Source organism: Accipiter gentilis, chromosome 16 (genome assembly GCF_929443795.1).
Source record: "Accipiter gentilis chromosome 16, bAccGen1.1, whole genome shotgun sequence".
NCBI classification, from domain to species: Eukaryota; Metazoa; Chordata; class Aves; order Accipitriformes; family Accipitridae; genus Astur; species Astur gentilis.
The window spans coordinates 27,469,377-27,485,438 of NC_064895.1; the positions used below are offsets into that span (position 1 = coordinate 27,469,377).

General features: G+C 47.4%; 1 protein-coding gene across 1 annotated transcript in view; it reads right to left on the reverse strand.

Moving 5' to 3' along the window:
- The window catches only part of BLK (BLK proto-oncogene, Src family tyrosine kinase), a 44,157-nt gene extending 28,095 nt beyond the window's left edge, over nucleotides 1–16,062 (reverse strand). The window contains exon 1 of the mRNA XM_049819223.1: nucleotides 15,958–16,062. The gene's annotated coding sequence lies outside the window, so the exon portion shown is untranslated. The remainder of the gene's footprint in view (nucleotides 1–15,957) is intronic.

Genomic DNA, 16,062 nt, shown 5'->3' on the forward strand with positions numbered 1-16,062 from the left:
AAGCAAGTGAGTCAAACCCTTTCCATGGACTTTCCTCTGGTCCACACTAGAGTTTCCACACTTGTGCTGGAGGGCTTGTTTAACTTGAAGCTCAGAAATATGATTTCAGCTCTGGTCAATAATTCTAGCATAATACTGGGGTCTGGGTAGCCAAGATAGCCAGTCCATAGCAAACTCAGCCTGCTCAGCCACCTGAAAAAGCAGGGAGCAGTTGTAGGCAGCATTACAGAAGTGCTGCTGCCACAAATATATAAGGTATCTACACCGTCCAGCACCAAAGTCTGACCCAGCCCCTTTGCTTTGAAAAAGAAAGGCACTGAAAGGTGTGGGCTACACGTCCAAACACTAAACAACCCTGTCATGGTTTAACCACGACAAACCCAAAGCCCAAATACTTGTATCTGAGCAAAGACACGTTGGCTCCTATTCTTGCCAAACTACCTCAAAGTCTGCAATGAACGTGCAGGATCGGGGACTGGAGGTCCAGACACCAATGTGGTTAGTCAGTCCCCCCAAATGTCAGCCTGGCACTGTGTCACTATAGTCAGACTCCAACATATGTGTTCAAAAAAGCTTCCAGAAAACCATACTTGAGAGAAAAAAAAAATCTAGCAAAAGCAACTTCTTTTGCTTTCTAGCACATACCTAATATTTCAAAAAACTGGGACTCTGAAATGAGGTTTCTAACAGAGCCATCCCAATACTTTAAGTTGTTGTATTTTTTTAAAATATCTTCTCCCTTCTGCCTCATTTTTATTTTCACTGATAAAGTGAGCAAAATGGAAGGAATTAGTGGAATATTTCTGGATCACCAATACACATTTCCCCCCCCAGTCCAAAGGTTTTCAGCATCCAAACTTCTCTGCGCTTTTCTTTGACCCGAGTTTACAGATGGCCCATCCATCTGTACCCAGGTCTCAGCACTGCTCTGGGCACTGACAACACAGTTGGAGGGGAAGTTTTGCCCACTGAATCAGCTACAGCATTTCCTGCAGCAAGTTAATTTTAATTTGGCAGCCTCCTCTCAGATTGTAACCAGGGTTTGCTTCACTTAGAAGATCCGGTTGTCATGCAATGGCACATAATTTACTAAGTGAGCTTTACCCGCTCTTCAACTTGCAAATTAGATAACTGTGTGCCAGAACTTCTGATTCTGAATGGTGTTATTTGCCAGGACGGTAAGTGAGAGTAGCTGGAGTTCCCTTTTTGCCCAGAGAACTGGAAGGTATCGTTTTCAGTCAAGGCTGGATGATGACAAGTTTTAGGTACCACTCATTACCAACCATGAAAACCACAGAATCTACCTATGCATCGGACATCTATCTATGGTCCTCGTTACTACATCACTGGAGCATCTCAGGGTCTTTGATAGGGTCTGCCCCTGAATGGGAGATACAGACGTAGCAATTGCTGTCTTTTCTACAGAGTTAGGGGACGTGAAATATAGCATGAGTCAGCAATATGCTTCAACCACCAGTCATGTCACCAGGATGATCTTACGAGAGGATTGACAGGCCATCTCCAGGATGATGGATGCACGTTTTGAGGTTTCAAGTTGCTCTCAGTGATGGCACTGGTGGGGCAGAGTGGGAAAGGGCATGGAGGAACATCCACCTCAGCAAGTCCCACCAGGGGCTTGTGGCCATCCCAACTCCTCTGACAGGGTTTATGGGGAGCAGCGACCATGCTTTAACCTGTGCATCTCCCCACGATGCTCCTGTGTCCCTGGGGGCATTGTAACCCCTTCTTCACCACGCTGAGACTGGAAACACTCCTCTGCATGTTTGCACAAATTGAGCTTTCCCCCTGCATGCATGTGTCAGACACATCCGTGCAAAGCGGCACAGAGAAGTGAACAGCATGTCCCAGCACGGGTGGGAAATGGAACCGGTGAAAAGTCTCCCACAAAGGTCACTTCTTGCCACCCACGCACACAAGATGTTAGCATTGCTCTAGATATTCACAGTCCCCATGAAATCCACCCTTGGCACTCTCCAGGTCGCCTCTGCAGCCTTTGGCAGCCAACGCGACCATCCTTCATGCCAGCAGGTGCTATACAAAATCCCAAAATAGCACCACAGAAAAATGTTGTCAGATGCGGAGAGCTGCTGGTGAGCTCACAGCCCACAGCTGGTGGAGTTTTCATTTTTTAAAAAGTAATTTTTTTTTTTCTTCAAAAAAAAGGTGGCCGAGGTGAATGTACATTGTTCCCCAGTGTTTCTGGTTCTGATTAATGTTTTTTTAAAATTAGCTTCACAAAAATATTTTGAGAAAAGTAACGGATAGTTCTCCCAGTCCTTTTTTGTTGTTGTTTTGGTTTTTTCCCCAGTAGAAGAGCACTGGGGAGAAAACAGTAACTCAGAAAAGCATGAAAATTTCCTTTTGTGAATTTCCAGTTTTCACATCGAAAAATGTTTGTTTATTTTTAATAACTGAGAGCGGGGACACTTGTTGACTCAACTTTACTCAAGTTCAGAAAAAGAAGATTTATAAAACAAGTTCTTTTCAACCAGAAACCAAAACTGGACAAAAAAATTTTAAGACAACGCAAAATTTTTCCATACGCATGAAAAGTTTTAGCAAAAAATAGCCCAGCTTAGCTGCTGATAAGTTTTGAGCAAAAACATTTGACGCAGAAGTCTTCCTGTGAGAGTCAAGCAAGCCTTTGCTGAAGAAGTCAGGAGACACGAGGATGGTCAGCAACGTGTAGCATCCAGCTCTGGACTTGTGTGGGACAGACATGTAGGTCACAGGCAGACTGGATGCTTGCATAGGACATCTGAAACATGCTGTGTGCTCCATGTTGTAGGACAACAGAAGGTAATTTTAGTAACCTTCAGAGGGGCAGTTGAGGCGATATTTTGGCTAGCGAGAGCTGGATGAACGTACAGATGTTCCAGCACCAAGGGGAGGTCTTCTGAAGATCCCACCACAAGGCCCTGCTTTAGCAATGTTTTTGCTGATATTTGGATGACATCTTTATGGTGGAGAGGAAAGGATGTGACTAAATGTCCTATCGTTGCCCCATCTTCAAAGAGGATTGGAGAACATAGCCCACAGGTGCAGCCCATCAAGCTGAATGTGGAACTCCAGAGGTACCAAGGTCCGGTAGAGATGGACACAAGCCTTTGCTAACCACAGGGTTTGGAGACCTGCCTTGCACCGGTGTTTGGCCTGTTTTGAGCACTCAGAGTGAGCTAAAGCAAACAGGACAGTGTCGAATTGGACCTGCTGGATGCACTTACTCCTTTTGTTGCAGCAGATCAGAAGGTAGGATGGAGGCACTGCAAGCACGGGCTTATTGCCCATCTCATCTCTACGGTAAGCAGCCCTGCACCATGGGCACACCATCTACTGCGGTTGCCCGGTTTCCGCTACCAGAGCAAGAGAGCTCAAAAGTTGTTTCTGATGAGAGTGCAGCGATGTCTTCTGCAACAGGGATGTGGATGACACAGAGAAACAGCCTTGGGATTGCATGGGCGGGTGCGGGGAAAAAACCAAGACAGAATCTAGCAGAAAAGCAGAAGTCTCGGCTCATCATTTACCTCACCCCTGTGAAACTGTGCCATGGAAAAATAGGTTAAGACCTAAGCAAGCCAACAGTGTTTCACTGTGAGGGCAGCTCCAAAAAGCCCCCAAGCCCAGTGAAATCACAAAATTAACCCCCTTTCCATTCAGATTCTAAGGCAGGTCCAACAAAGTATTTTTCATAGTTCACTAAGACTAGATATTTCCCTTCATTTTAAAACATCAGAATGTCTTTTTTAAGAAAACACGTTTTAAAAGGAAGTTGCATTAAAACCCCTAAAAAAATACTTTGAAAATGCAGATATATCCAATTATGAAGGGGTTTAAATGCTGAATTTCTCTTTGCAAGTCCTCCCCCTACCATAAAGAATTGATGAAATCAACTCACTTTGGATACAATAATTTAATTATTCCAGATTTGCATTTTTGCATCAGTGAGGACAAAAAAAGTTCAGTAGAAAAAAAAATAAAATTTCACCAGTTCTAGGCACATCCCAGATGCATTAAATTCTCCAGAAGCTTTCCTTTCCCTCAATAAAATAGCTCTTCATTGCATTTCCCAACCTGACACCCTTAGATTGCTTTGCAAGACACAAAAGTAGAGAATTGCTGAAGATCTTGGTGACATCAGCTACTTGAATGAAGATTTGCTACCGAAGTGTTTACTACTGTGACTGTTTTCTACTTTTGCTGGGTTTTGGTCAAGTTCTTTTTATATTTTTTTTTTTTTTTTTTTTTAATTATTAGTGGCTTTGTTGCTAGGAGGTGGTTAGAAGAGAGGTACAAAAAGTATGCTGTGCTATAAAGAGCACTGACCATGTAGAAGGTCTTTCTCAGAGGCAGAAGGTGGAGGCTATGGCCACCGTCCTCTAGGACATAGTAGCCAAAGTCTTGCTGGAGATCCCTCCCTGCAAGTGGGAGGGCAGCGAGACCTCCTGTGATGATACACACAGCACTGGGTCTCCAGCTAACATCAGGGGGATTTTCTTAGCCAAAAACTGCTGCTCAGCAGGACCAGGCTGTGTAAGGAGGAATTACAGCAGTGCAGAAAGTCCCCGTGAAGAGCTGGAGAGCCTGGAGCAAGAAGCATCACGGTTTTTGCTGGGGAGTGAAGCAGTTGTCTGGCTTGCGTGTTGCATCCTTGCTGGAGAACTGGGAATACCCTACTGGCAATGTTCAGATCCCATCCAGTCCTCGTCCTTGTTGGATAAATACACCAAGTTGTACTTGTGCTTGCACTGAGGCCTCTTTCAAACACTTTGACCTGTGTAAAAGGTTTTTGAGAGAGCATGAAGGGCAACCCCCAGGAGCAGCCGGGCTGTCCCGCTAACGCTGGTGAGGTGCTAAAGTTGGTGGTGTCCTGCTGCAGGTTCCAGTCTCAAGCACAGCCAGTGTGGACAAACTGGTCTTGGCAATGTCTGTCCCTTGCCAGTCCTGGGCAGCCAGAGGACAAATCCAGGAGCTCTGCGCTCCTGCAATTTACCCCTCAGTGAGGGGCACATATTGCAGAAATGAGATTGGAGCCCGTTGGCTTATTTTGGGGTCTCTTGCTGCAATCCTAGCCAGCTTGCCATTTCTATTGCAACTTAAGTCTGCCCTGAATCTACCGGCTTGCTTAGGCCATGCTTTCCAGGTGAATGTGGCCCAAGAAAAAGAACCAAGCAGAAAATCTGGCTGTTTCAGGCCTTTCTGGAGAGCTGGGACACCCCATGGGAGAAGGCTCTGTGTGAGGCTGGGGAGTGGGAGCACACAGATTTCCAGCACCCTGAGTTTAAGCAGATGTAAAAAGTTTTTTGACAGGGGGAAAAAAAAAAAAAAAAAAAAAAAAGATAACAAAAGCTTCTTGCTCTCTCCAGAAGTAGAAAACTGCCACCTGTTGCCAGAATGGTCATTTGCTAATCAAAACATCTGTCTGGAGGAAAAATGGCTGCTTACATTGAGCATTGCGCCCTGCTGGAACCTGGCAGATGCTCGGCTGAGCTGCAAGAGGCTGCGGGCCAGGAAGCAGAGCCAAGATTTGAGGTCCCAGAGGGGGGAAAACCAGGAGGGCAGACTGCTTATCCCACCTCCCTTAAACATGCTTTCCTCATGAGCTCACCCCAGGCCTTGTAGCAGCCAGGTGGGATGTCTGCTGGGGATGGTCCTGCAGGACCTGAGGTCCTGCAGCACAGGGAGGTGGGAGGCACTGGCGGGGGGAAGGAGGAGGATGGGGCCAGGAGAAGCAGGCACATCTCCTCGGGTACCTGGAGCATCTCTGGGGTTCTTCAGGTGCGAGGGGTTTTTACCACAAAACTGCATCGCTCAATGGCAATTTCTGCAGTGGCTGGAATTTCAACCCAAATTTCAACTCAAATCTATCTGCTGCCCAATGCGGGTATGGGCCAGACTTGTGGGCTACAGGTAAGTTGGAGTACAGCAAGGAGAAATCCTCTCTGCAGGCCACCCCTATCTAACATCTAAGTCTTATGGAATTGTGCACAGGCCACGCTTGCTTGGCCAGAACCCCTGATGCTCTGTTTCACAGCACTTTGAGGGCACATCACGGTGATCTGTAGGGCCGTGGGGACATTCTGGTCCTCACAGCCCTGGGAATGTAAGGAGATGGACGGGGTGTTCCTCCACACCTCTACGTGTGGCCGCCCATATTTCTGCCCTGGAAAAGGCTCTTTCTGGAGGCCCTGCATCCCAGAGTCTGCCTTTTCCTAGCAAGAGGACAGCATTTTGTAGGACCCGTTAGCCATGTCCCGAGGGGAGCAATGAAGCTGGTAGCAGGCTGGTGCTCAGGCACTCGATGCTGTCAGAGACCTCCTCCTTGGGTCGGGTCTCAGAGGGAACGATGCTCCCTCCCACCATCCTCAGATGAGGCAAAGGGCTGTAGGGAAAGATATATATCTCCAATTCCCCACTTGAACACCTCCAGCCGCGTGTCAGAGATAACTACTGGATGCCAGAGCACTTCCCCTACTCATCACAGCAGTGTCCAGCTCCGGCCAGCCTCCCCACACATATACCCTCTCTTCCCTGCCAGACCCTGGGGGGACAGGGAAGGATGGGGGTACCAGGGTGCACACGCCTGGCACTTATTTGTCCTCCTCTCCTTTTGCAGTAAACCAAGGGAACAGCATCCCTGCAAACCATCCCTCGGGGCTGGATCTTAGCAGCCGTTGGGTAAGTGACCCCATCATCTCTCTACCCCACAGATCTTGGGGAAGGGAAACAGGGCAAGGGGGGCATCACGTGAAGGAGGGATGGGAAAGAAGAAGAGGATAGTGAAAAACCTGCTGGGCTCCTCCCCACCCTCAGGGGAATGTGGATGGGGGTGGGATGTTCCCTACTTGCCTGCTTCCTACGCAGCTGCTCCTGGAGACACGATCCGAGGACGGACGAACCACTGGTCCGACCCATGACAGATGCTCCATGGGGCTGAGGACCCTTGCAGAATTTCTCTGTTAGAGACCTCTGGCTCCCACCACGTCCATGAGACCGACCGCTTTGAATGTTATACCCCCAGATTGCAGGAGCAGCCTGATTTTGCAAATGCTTTTAATGGGCTTTCTTTTTTTAATCAGGTCTTTGTGTCAGAACTGACTCTTTTCTCCCCCCCAAGGATTCCTTGCTCTATTTTGAATATAAAAATGATCATCCGGGAGGGGGTGGGAGTTGCACTTCCCAGACAACCTGGCCAATGAAAATAGCAGCGAGGAAGGCAAGAAACCCAAAGAGAATCTAGACAAAAAACCCAGCAAAACCCACAGGCTATTACCAGCTGTCATTAAAAACAGCTACAATGACTGTGAATGGATTGTGTTTCCACTATGCAAACCACCAAATTTTAGGAAACAGCTGAGCAAACTGGCTTTGCAATGATAGTTCCTTTCTGTGATTAAAAAAAGACCTTTTTTCAGATGAAATGCATCGTGTTCCAGTGAGCCCCAACCCTCTATGAACCTACTCAACTGTAGCAGCATGGTGTAATGAGTGAAGACCTGGACAGGGACTTGTGGGTGACTCTGAGGAAGTGACTTTCTCATTCTTCCTCAGCATGTTCTATAGGGAGACTGAAACGCCTCTGTCTTAGGAGATAAATTTTGTATAATACACAAGTTTTGTTTCTACAGACTCCTGAGGCTTCCCGTAAGGTGAGTAAAGAGTTGGCTTCTCTGGGGTGTTTTTAACGTATTTTCTTAAGCTGATGCAGAGATGAGGCCCCCAAGCACCACTGTGTAAAACTCTGTGGGTAACTGCATGATGTCATTATTGTGTTATATGGGGCGGCGGGAGGGAAGGGACTCTTGGGCTCAGCCAACTGGAGGTTGGAGTGACCTCACATAGTTTGCACTTCAGCTGCTCTCACTGGGAAGGACAAACACAAGCCGACAACCACGGAGCGTGATGCACAACCTAAAGGTCACCCACATGCTGTTGATGTTGTTTACAGGAGGAAAGGCGTCGCAGAGCAGATCTAAGCTGAGGTCAAGGCAGAGGACCTTTACCAGCCATGAGAGCCAAGGACAAGATGAGGCTGGCTGAGGACACGATGCTGTGTGAGACGGGAGCAGCTGCTCCAGGATGCACGTGCCTGATGCCCCAGCACTGCTCGGGGGGGGGTTAGGAAGTGCCCTTCCCAGTAAACCCCCATGGGATGCATGGCATGGCAATCAGCCTTGGCTCTGCAACTGCTTTGTGCTCCTGACAAAGGAAGAAAACCTCATGGAGGGCTGCAAGGCTGTCTGGGCCATAAGCAGGGGTCTGCGAGTGCTCGGGGGTCACGCCATGCCTCTTACCCCAGAGGGTCAGCGCAGGGTGACTCTGAAGACAGCCAGGACAGACACCCACCCCATCACCCCTCAGCCAGGTGTGCTGCAGAGTCAGACCTGCCGTTTGCATACCAAGGAGATACAGAAATGAGGAAGCCCTTGCAGATTCGTCACACTTCTCCCTTGCCAGCTTGCATTTTGCCTGCTCAATTCTCCTTTGGCTAAGGGCAGGGGAGAGAGATGGAGGCGGTCGGGTTGAGGCTGGGGAAGGAGAGGACAGCTTCAGCGTTAGCTGGAGTACGTTGAGCTTTAGGGCAGGGGCTCATCCTTTGATGGAGAGAGCAAAGAAGCTCTTTTTGCTAAGCAAGCTTCACTTCCTATTCCTATGAAAAGGGAAGTTGCTTTTTTAGAAGGCTGCTTGTCATCCACTGCTGAGGTAGGAAGGAGGAGCTACCATGAGGTCCAGCAAAGGATTAGAAATAAGCTAGTGGCTGCCAAGTCATCCTGGGAAATAGGGTGATAGCGCAGCAGCTCCAGACAGAAACCTGCTTCTGATTTGAGACACGCTCCCGATGCTGACAGTGGGGAAACCCAGCAGCTGCAGCTGAGCTGCTGCAAAGCCCCTTCCAGTGGCGGCCACGGTTCAAGCAGCTCAGAAGGAAGAAGTGAAAATAAAAAGGATTAGATATGGTGTGGTCTGCCTATTGCATCCCAGGGAGGTGTTTTGGTACCAAAGATATCCTGGCCGTGCCCCTGCATGTCACCTGGGGCACATCCCTTCGTCCTTGTGCCTCCTCTGTTTCCTCCAGGCTGGGCATCTCATGGCCATGAGGTGAGACCCAGAGTCAAGAAGCCCAGGCAGAGAGTGCCCTTCTGTAGTTTGCTTACTCAGAAATCATGAAGCAACAGCCCAGGGATGTCCTTTGAAAGCAGCTGGAGGGAGACCACTGAGAAAGCATGTGAAAAAGGGCACTAAAAAGAGAGAAAGTCTCTCATATGCAGCTTCTGGGTCACCCCAGATGGGCTCCATCTGCCTCCGCTTCCCCGACCCGAAAGCACAGGCTGTAATCTCACCCAGATGAGTAGGGTCTGTCTGGGTCAGTCCCCAGATGTTCTCCAGTATTTTTGCAGGCCTCTACACAAGCGTGCGATCCCAAGGCTGGCTTGTCTCTGCTACTTTTTACAGTTCTCTATAAGACATGCACAGAGACCAGAGGTCCAGCCCATAGGGTAAATGCCCGTGGGCTTTTAGGCTTGCCTGTAAGAAAGACCTCTAGGACCCACCACTCCACAGGATGCAGGAGGGACCAGAAAATGTGGGACCCTCCCTCCAGTTGACCCACAGCCCACCAGAATGCTCCCACAGCCAGACACCTGCGCTAGCGGCCCGCTGCGTAGCCTCCTTCTGCAGCGGCGCCCACTCCCACTGCATTTTATCCAGTTTACATTGAACCAAAAGTGTTCCTCTTAAGGTGTCTGCTGCAGAGGTGATCTGAAGGCTTTGATCTGAAACCACCGAGAGGGACGAAGGCTTCTCTCCTCTTCCAGCTGGCCCCCAGGACTGCTTCCCTATACTGCTGCTGCAAAAGCTGGGTAGCTTATTCCCTCCAGATGTTGTTTTCATGGTCTGGCCATGTTTTCCTCTTCCCTGTTAAGAACGAGTAACCTAATTTACCATCTGAACCTCCCTGTTTCCATTCCTCTAGGAGATGAAAAGCTTATTTAATGCAACGTGCTGTTGCTTCTGGAAGACGCTGACGCATTATAACCAACCCACCAGCCTCCATTTTGAGCGCTTCGACTTTCTGAGCTCTCTGAGGCGGCATTTCGACTAGTAAAATAGGCGATATCGGGGCTCGTTCTCCCACCCTTCAAAATTAGGTGGCTGCATCCAAACCCCTTGTAGTCTCCATCCCATGCTAGCTCCTGGACTGCGTTTAGGAAAGCCTAGCCTGATTGCTCAGGTTGCACCGCCTGCTTTTTGGGTCTCTGCTTTCCAAGAGACAGGCTGTCCCTTTTCCCCTGATTTACTATCCTAAACACGTCACTGTGTTTGGGATGACACTCAGACATAGGCACCTTGTGTAGCCCCAGGTACCAGACCACCCCGAGTGCAGGGTGGCGGTGGGTTCCCTCTTGTTTCACTATTGTTATTTATTGTTGAATCCCGTGGGCGTTGCAAGGGCTATCTCAAGGGACTGGGATGAAAATGCAGCAGTGGCTTTGGCTGATGGTGACTGAGGGATATTCTGCTAGCAGAGACCACAAAGAGGTTTTGTCTGGCCCCAGTTAGGAAGAGCTTTTTCGGAGGGAGAAAGTGACTTTTTTTTCTTTTTCTTCTTCTCACATATAAATAAGAGAACTAATGAGGTGAAATGCAAACATTTTAAAACAGATAACCTTTCTGGCGACCTCATAGAAATGTGAATTTCCACTGTCCGGTATCAGTACAACCGCTTGCAAAAAAACAGTCACTGGAGAAGTATCTAGCAGAGCCCTCTGCCCCGAGGCAGGATCAGCCCTCACAGAACCTTGCTGGAGGAGCGTGTGGTCCTTGGTCCCAAGAGCCTTCCTATGCTGGACATGATGGTGCTGATTCTTTTTTCCTACCCACACCAGTCCTCCCTGCCAGGCTTCCTCTACACTGCTCACACCATGCCTATTCTTGGCTGCTTGCAGCAGCCAAGATCCTGCCTCAATATTATTTCCCTTTTGATGCTAGTAAAGAAAAAAAAAAAAAAAAAATCCACCATTTTTAATCCCTTATTCAAAATTAGAAGATGAGCTTGACTTTCAGAATTGAAAGAACACTTGAACTTCCCTTTGGTGCTTGAAGGAGATAGAAATGCAGCAAAACAAGGCCAAACCTTGCAGCCAGGTCTATTGCAGAAGTCATTATTTATGGCACAGGAGGGATGGGGCTGATCCACTCTCAGGTTACATCATCTTTGATCTGGTCTAATTCTATTGCATCAGAGCCAGAAGAAATCTTATTTCCTCAAGTTTCTTGCTTTGCCAGTGTCCATACTCTCACTAGCATCAGCAGGACAGGTTGATGTCCATGCAGGACTGCATGTAAACAGCTAGGATTTTTTCCCTCCTGGCTAAGACCTGTCTTGTACAGAGTCCCATATTCACGATTCCCTTCTGTGCACAGTTGTTATTCATTGGCAGCCCACCCAGTGACTTTTATACAGAACGTTTTTTCCCACTTCTCCACCAAAATTTCCAGGAAAAGAAAGCATTCCATCGGAAATCGCCAGCCCTGAAAAGGTTCTGTCACAAAACCACCATGCATATTGGCATCTTTCACTGGAAAAAGAATAATTCTCCTTGCACGTTTGCTATATTAATGTCTCGAGCAGCTGTGGTCTTCTTCCTGTGCTTTTAAAATGGTGAAGCCCAAATACATAAGAGACAGCCAGGGAAAACTCTTGAGATAAAAGTCAAGTTAAAGATTTTATATCAATTTCTTCATTTGCTTAGTATGACCTTAGCTCTCCCTCCTTCCATCACATATTGCAGGTGAAATCTTGATTTTTCTATAGATCAAATTTAACCTCTATTCAAAGCCCACTTCTCAAGCATCGTCCTCCCATACACATATTTTGAGATGTTCTGCCCAAAATTTTCATGGTTCCAAGCCATTCACCATCAGCAGCTACTCACATAAACGTGGATACCATCATGGCTCAGGTGTTGGGCAGGCAAGCGGCGGGACTGAAAGAAATCCCGCAGCTCCTCTGCCCGCGGCATTTTGGCAAGGTTTTTCTTTCCCACCCCAGGGTTTCATGGAGAAGACGGGTACCTGATTATGAGGACACCTTGTGTGACCTGGCGATCCTTCACCACTAGCCACCGTAACCCCGGGAAGCACAGAGATCTGAGAAAAGGGGAGGCTGTGAACTTCTGTGTACAAGGACACACCATAATGTAATAAATTGGGACCCCGGGGAGGTGGGCACGGGTCTAATCGCCTCTTTTGCCTCATGGCCATAAGGACCCTTAAGCAGATGGCACAAAGAGTATTTTCAACCAACCTCCACCCACCAAAAGTATTGCATATTCAACCATGAATAAGGCAGACCAGACTTCCCGGACAACTGAATAATTTTTCACTCTTCTCCCGTCATTAGGTAGCAAAGGATTCATTTGTAAACCATGTGTTTTCTATTTCTGCTCTGTCTCCTACGTGCCTGACACACAGGACCCGAGGGGTCCTGCACGCTGCTTTTTGATCAGTAACACATTTCACAGTTTCCAGAGGAGCAGAAACGATCAGTAAGATTTGGTCAAATTTGGAGAATAATTTCGTAAATATATAAATATCAAAGAGGGGGAAATGCAGGAGAGAGATTTTGAAAAGCACATTTCATTTCAGAAGTCACATATATTTCGCAGGATGACAGAAATGTAGGACTGGCCCCTAGAAGGTTATTAATCTGGTGGACCTACACTGAATTTGAGAGACTACCTAACTTGCGTGTCAAAGCTTTCAATGCTGGAAATTCCCACTGCTCCCCATCAGTCTATCCCAGCCCTCCAATCCCCATAGCCTTAAAATGGATTCCTAACGATCAGTACCAATTTCCTTCACTGAAAGACCTACACCTGCCTGTCCTGCCCATGGTGGACAAGAAGTTTATTCCCTCCTTCTTCACAGTGACTCCAGCAAATGAAGCAACGTTCCTTCTTGCAAAAATTCCTCATTGATCACCACTTTCCACACCTTTTGCTCAACTGTGTCCCTCTCCTTGGGGAATTTATAATTGGGTTTGGAAGTTTGAATAGGCAAGCCCACAATGTTTTCCAAATTAAAACTGACCAACATTAACAAAGGCAAAATTGCTCCGTGAAACCACAGAAACATTGTTCTCCGGCTCAGTTGCAACATTTTCTTGGAAAAAATTACAATTAGAAACCTATTTTTTATTTCAACACAAGGAGCTGCTGTGTTTTGAGTTTTGGTTTTGGGGGGGATATTTTTGGCTGGCCAGTGAAATGAATTCACATGGATTTAACCCTGACATGGAAAACAGGCTGACCTGTGAGAAGCACATGGCTTGTCCAGCATGAAATACTGGAGGTCTGGTTTACGTTTTTATTGCGTATGTTGCGCCTTAGCATTTATTTTTAAGCAATAACCATGACCCTGTATATCCTGTTTTGTACAGGGATGTACTTTCTTTTGAGTTTCACAGTGATGTCCAGCGGTGCAGCCACTTCTTCCACAACGAGCAGCAGGACCCTGAGGCTGTAATCTGTTGCCCAGACCTCTGCCAAGGGGGAATTGCGTCTTTTTTTAAGCCCCTCAGCTACTTCTAATCTTGCAATGTGGTGCCGACCTAATGAGAAAGCTGACTTGCACCACATAAAATGAGGCTGTGAATGGAAACTTTGGGGCTCCGGAGCGCTCCAGCAGGATTTAGCCCCAGGTATCTTGCTAAATTCTTGCCCATGATTGAACCCTATGGGCCTGCGGGAAACGATTGACTACAGGGCAGCTCACCCACATGGAGTCAACGCTTGGTTGCCTCCAGGGTCTCTTCAACCGTGGAAGAGCAGCGAGGAAACTCCCTTTTTAACATAGAGAGAATGGAAAGAATGAGGGGAAGGAAGGAAGACAAATAATGATGAAGTAATAGTGCGCCCAAGTGTTCCTACTTCGCTCAACACAGTGCCGTGACCCCTGTGAAATCCATGGTGACCTGTTTCCACACCTGACTGAGATGAAAAAAAGCCTTGTCTGCACCTAAATACGGCCTCAAGACCTTTTTAGATTCTAATGTGCCCATAAAGGTGCCACTGAGAATTAAAGGCTGAAAGGTCAGTCAAGAGGAAAGTCACAAAGCAGAAATAAAAGAGCTGATACCGATAACTTTGTCTCAAATGGACACACAGCCCAAATTGTGCAGAAGTGGGATGCTCAGCCCGGGACATTGTGGGCTTATTTAAGAGAGGCTGGGGAGCACAGCATCTCAGCTGAGAGCCCAGGGTATAAATGCATGCCAGAACACCCCACACTGATTAAGCAGAACATGGAAAGTCACTAGAAAAGCAGATAAAGAAATATCAGTAGCACCTTTGCAAAATTTTCATTTAAGTGTGTCTTGGGTCTTTCCTCCTCTATCAGAAAATTCAGCCTTGGACTTCATAACCCTCAAGGTGCAGCAGTAGGCCTATTTTGGCAGAACAAACCAAGAACGGGCCAGAAGGTTTTTTTCCACAGATTTCTGTGCATCAGTATAATGATAACGCTGCAGGAGCTCTGGGAGAAAAAACAAAATGTGGGCAAGAAATCACAAGCTCTGCAGCCTTCAAAACTTCTGATAAAAATTACTTAAACCTTGACAGAATGACTAATGGAGCATATTAATGAGGGTGCCTTTGCTGCCCTGCAGCTGTCCTTTTTTCTCTTAATTTCCATCTACCTTCTCTTCTCCTGCACGTACCAAAGCAAGGACCACGTGTGCTTGCTCTGTGTGCAGCAGGAATCCTCCCTGCTGACAGTGTACATACCTTGTCCTGATTTTGCACTCTTAAAAGATCTGTAATCAATTAAATACCACAGCAGCCCCGCAAGAAAGGCAAGAAATGTCCCCATTTCACAAGTGGGGTAACTGAAGCACCTTGAAGAGCGTTGCCTTGCCAGGCATCACTGGCCACAAAGCCCCGAGTAAACACCTGAGGAGGTCTGAGATGCAAATACCCAAGATGTTGCAACTTCTCTTCCCTCCCAGAAGCAAATAAGATGGGTTCTGAGATATCCATGCTCCAAGTTAGAGCGCTGCAGAAATTTGAGTCTGGCCTAAATTTTAACCAAGAGTGAAAATTACGGATTTAGTATAGACTCTGCATGTGTGGGGATGGGAAGTGACTAGGGAGAGAAGCGACAAGTCCAACCTTCCTATAACTCTGTTGGAGATCTCCAGTTTGCCAGAAGCTTTGCCCACAACCGCCGTTAACCTGCCACTGGTTTTAGCAGCTTGAATGGAGGAGCTGGTGAAAACAAAATATTACCTCCAAGGAGACCAACCAACCCGTCTGTGGGGCAAAGTAAGCAAAGATCCTCAGCCCCAAGTGCGCCTCTTGACAGAAGGGGAATTAAAGCCTCAACCCTTCTCTGCACCGTATACAGCATCCATGGGTTCAAATCAGTAAAGGTTGCTGAGTTGGAGCCTGAGCCTTCAAACTTCCCCTTCCCCATAAATTCAGAACTGGGTCCCTGATTTCACTTTCTCCCCTCTCTCCCTTCTCCAAGGAATTCGGCTGAAAGGAACTCATTCACCCCTTGCTATTTAAAGGGCTTTCATCCACTTTTCTTTTTTTTTAAGAGAAAGAGGTTGATTTGTGCCCAAGAGAGAACCCGCTGGGTCACGTCCTGACTTATACCACCGGTCCCACCTCAGGGAGTGCCCCGATTTCAGCACTGGGACACTGCCAGAAGGAAAGAAAGAGATGCACCCTGCTCCGATCCGCAGCAGCAATATGGCCCATTCCCTTGAACATCCCACTCCAAATCTTTAAGGGCTTAATTACCACTGGTCCATAGACAATAACTAGACATGGGCCAAATCTTTAAATGCTCTAAGGGGATGCATCCAGTGGAGCTTCAGGCAATAAACAGCCATCAGGAATGAAGCAAGAGTGATGGAAAATCATTTGCACTTACCTGGTGATTCCTTTGATCAGATTAAATCATATCCCAGTCGATCCTAGTTGTCCACCAGAGTTAAAAAATCCCTTGCAGGATGCGTACTTAAGAACATCAGCTCGC